The following is a 4,205-nucleotide window of genomic DNA, read 5'->3' as shown; positions in this document are numbered from 1 at the left end:
CCACCCTGCCCATGCTCCTGGGCCAAGAGATGGCCTCACCTCGCTGGAGCCACCATCTCCCTGGCCTGGCATCTCTGGCTGGTCCTTAGTCCACTTTGCAGTGCCCCATACTTGATGCAAACAAGAGCCACCCATTTGAAGTCAAAACCTGTTAGCAATTACCTGTAGAAATGGGATGGAGAGTGCTGGGTACAAAAAGACGTATTTATTTATTTGTTCTTTGGTTTGAGTTAGTTTTTAAATTGTCCTTCTGTAGATAAGGGCATCTCTCCAGCAGCTCAGCCGCACATCACGGCAGCTAATCTGCATCCGGGGGATCAAAATAACCTCCAGACCAGATGGAACCCAGACCACAGCCAGGAAAGCCGAACCAGCTCCGAGTGGCTGCGAGTGGGCATTTCAATAGAGCCCATGGAGGCTTCTCGGGGTTTCTGGGGTGGGGGTGTGTATGTGAGTGTGGAGGGGGCATGCGGAGGGGCTGCCAGAACTAGGAAGGTGCAGGCAGGAGGGAAGCAGACAGAGGAAGGGAGCGAATAGTTCACTCCGGCACTTTCCCTATAATTTTCTCTAAAGCCTTGAGCGGGAGCGATTTTCTAGACGGTCAAGGCGTTCGCCATTTGCCGTGCTCAGATGAGAGCAGGGGCGTGGAGGGTTTGCAAGCTTCCCGGAGATATGGTGCTGGGGGGAAAGCCTGGGCTCTGGAACCGGATCTGCCGGCTATCTACCCACGTGAGCTTTGCAAGAGAGAATCCACCTCCTGAACCTCAGTTTGCTGATCTGTAAATTGGATTATGATATTTACCTTTTCCAGTTTGGTGAGGATTAAGATACGTCCTGGGAAGCACTCAACCCGGTGCTGGCACTTCAGAGCTGAATAAAGGCTAGTGCCTGTCCCCACACCCCACCCTGGATGCCACCTTTGGGGAAGGGTGTTGGGGGGTGTGGTGGCAGTAGAAGTTTCTCTGATATAAGAGCAGAGGGTCATAGTGTTAACACAAACTTCAGTGTCTTCTCTGGACCTGCCTGTCCCATCCTGGGAACTAATGAATGGGCTGCAGAGTCCACTAGGCTCCCTGAGGGAAGGAGCTGTGTCTGGGTCCCCACTGAATTCCCGGGACCGACCCTGTAGTGGGCATCCAGGAAGTAAATGCTGATTGAACGATCCAGTGAATGAGTGGTCCCATCCGACCCTGAGACCTGAAAAGGAGGGTGGGGGTCGTTGGTGTGAATGCAGACGCTGGCTGCAGCCAACGAGGACACTTTGGTAGGAGACGCTCACTTTGCATTGTAGGAACTCCGCCAAATGCTCCTATCTAGCAGCCTCCCAGCTCCAGTCTCTCCAAGTCTCCGGCTGCAGGCCACTGTGTGCAAAGCCAGCCTGCCCTGCTTCAGGCTGTTTCCTCTAGGGAACGGAGGCCCCCGGGCCCCACGTGTTCAGGGAGTGGTCTCCGGCCCCCCACCACCACCACCTCTGCCTGACACGTGCCCTTCGCACCTGCACCCTTGGCGGGCTGCCTGGGTGGAGCTTCTGGCCGAGGCTTCTGGTCTCTGGCTGCTGGAGCTCACACGGTCCCTCTCTTAATTTGCCAGGTACCCCAACAGATCTCCCCACACTGGGGGGCTTACACAACAGAAGTTTATTCTCTCACTGCTCTGGAGGCCAGAAATCCAAAATCAAGGACGGGGCCAGGCTCCCTCTGGGACAGGATCCACCCGGTGCCTTTCCCCCAGCTTCTGGGGAAACCCCCCAAATCCGCAGCGTCCTTGGCACGCGGCATAACTCAGCCTCCGGGTCTGTCACGCAGCACGCAGCTCTCTCTCTCTCTCCCCCCAACCCCACCCCTCCTCTCTCTTACTTCCTCTGTTTATCAGGTCACCAGTCATATCGTCTTAGCTAATAATACCTTTAAAGATCCCAATTACCAATAAGGTAACTGGGGGTTACGACTTGAACTTGTCTTTTTTTCCCCAAATGCTTTTATTGAGATATATTCACACACCAACAATCTAGCCAAGGTGTACAATTGATGGCTTTTAGTAGAATCAGAGTTGTGCATTCATCTCCACAATCAATTTTAGAACATTTTGATTACTCTAGAAAGAAAAGCCCATATACCTCCAATCCCTTTATCCTTCCCCAGCTGTACATAACCACTAATGTAATTCTTTCTCTATAGATTTATTTATATTTACATTTTATACAAATGGAATTATACTGTATGTAGTACTTTTGAGTCTGGTTTCTTTCACTTCGGACAATGTTGGTTTTTTAAAAATTATTGTGTTTTCTTTTAATTAGAGAAATTGTAGGTTTACATAAAAGTCATATAAAAACACAACATTCAGGAAGCAGATGTGGCTCAAGAGGCTGAGAGCCTGCTTCCCACATAGGAGGTCCTGGGTTTGGTTCCTGGTACCTCCTAAAAAACCAACAAGTAAAACAAATGAAAAAACCAACTCAGGGAGCTGGTGGGGCTCAGTGGTTGAGTTCTGACTTGCCACATACAAGGTCCCAGATTCAACCCCCAGCCCTCGGTACCTCAAAAACACAAAACAAAACAAAAAATCACAACATTCCCATATACCACCCTAATTGTTGACACTTTGCATTGGTGTGTTACCTTTGTTTCAATTGATGATAGAATATTAATATATTACTGTTCACTATTGTCCGTAGTTTGCATTAGGTGTATTTTTCCCATATACCACCCTACGAACACCTTGTAGTAGTGACTGAACTTTTTTTTTTAGGACGTGCCAGAGATTGAACCCAGGACCCCGTACATGGGAAGCAGGTGCTCAACCACTGAGCTACCTCCGCTCCCCTGAACATGTCTTTTGGGGGGACACAATTCACTCAGTGTCAGTGTCCCTGGAAAGCTGACTTCGCTTGCCCCCGTCCGCAGGAGAAGGAGCGCCAGCCCTTTATTTCTTTACAAAGTCCTTTCGGGTGAGCTCTGGCATTGACTGTGAGGTGAGTTCAGGAGAGAAACAGAAATGGATGTGAAGGCAGGATGGCGCTCAGGAGAGAAAGTGAGGGGGAAGGCAGGGTGGCCTTCCCACAGCAGCTCATGTCGCCCTTCCTGCTGGGGCGGCTGTTGGCCCCAGGACACACAGCCAAGCCCCCTCCGGGTGCTCTCTGCTCTACCACTCCACCTCCTAACCAGGTAAAGGGCAGGGAAGTTGGAAAAGTCAAAAAGGCCCGACTCGTGCAGATCTCACTTTCCACTTTGTGCTTCAGGGTCTGTGTCACCCCATTTCTCCAATGACTGAGGTCCTTGAAAAGCCAAAACAAGAAGTAGGGAAGCGCCTTAGCTGAAAACACCCCTGCCTAGTGTAGATATGAACCTCTAAATTGGGAATAAGTCTCCGTAGACTCCCTCCCAGCACACAGAGTGGTTTGGGGTCCACTTTCCTTCTAGGAATGGGAGCTCTCTGAGGGCAGGCTTGGGGAGGCCTGAATCTCCTGGGCCCAGCTCGAGGCCTACAGAGATTTGGTGGGAGGATGTGGCTGGGAGAGGCAGGTGGGAGCCAGGGGCTGCATCCCAGGCAGGGGTGCTGCTGGTGCTGGGGCAGGGTCAGAAGCTGGCTTCCCTACAGCCCCTGCACAGGGCAGGGCCCCAGCGTGGCCTGCAGAGGCTTCCCCTCCCTGCCACCCGCTCCAGACCCTGCCTCAGTGCCTCGTTCCACCCACTGGGCTTCCTGCAGCCCACCGGCCACATGGCCCTGGCCTGGCCTGGCCTCCTGAGCAGGTGGTCCTGCCGGCCAGGCCCCTGGCACCGCCGGGACTTAATGAACTGCCGAGACTGCCTTTGCTCCCAGCAGTTCAGCTGAGAAAATCAATACCGTTAAAGGAGAAAATCTGGGTTGTGATGCGGCACTTCGGGATGGGCTTGTGGCCACGTGGCTGCCACCCTGCTGGGTTGGGGGAAGGAGGGGATGAGAGGGCCCAGCCAGAGTCTGTCTCAGCCTGAAGCTGGGTGGGGTCCCTGGGGAGCTCCCAGGCCAGGGTAGGGTCAGGGTCAGAGGTCAGAAGGATGAGCCTAGGGAAGTGGACTTGGCCCAGCGGTTAGGGCGTCCGTCTACCGCATGGGAGGTCCCTGGTTCAAACCCCGGGCCTCCTTGACCCATGTGGAGCTGGCCCATGCACAGTGCTGATGCGCGCAAGGAGTGCCGTGCCATGCAGGGGTGTCCCCCGCGTAGGG

Source organism: Dasypus novemcinctus, chromosome 27, assembly GCF_030445035.2.
Source record: "Dasypus novemcinctus isolate mDasNov1 chromosome 27, mDasNov1.1.hap2, whole genome shotgun sequence".
Taxonomy (NCBI): domain Eukaryota; kingdom Metazoa; phylum Chordata; class Mammalia; order Cingulata; family Dasypodidae; genus Dasypus; species Dasypus novemcinctus.
The sequence above is the reverse complement of the archived record's forward strand: the minus strand, read 5'-3'. Positions refer to the sequence as shown.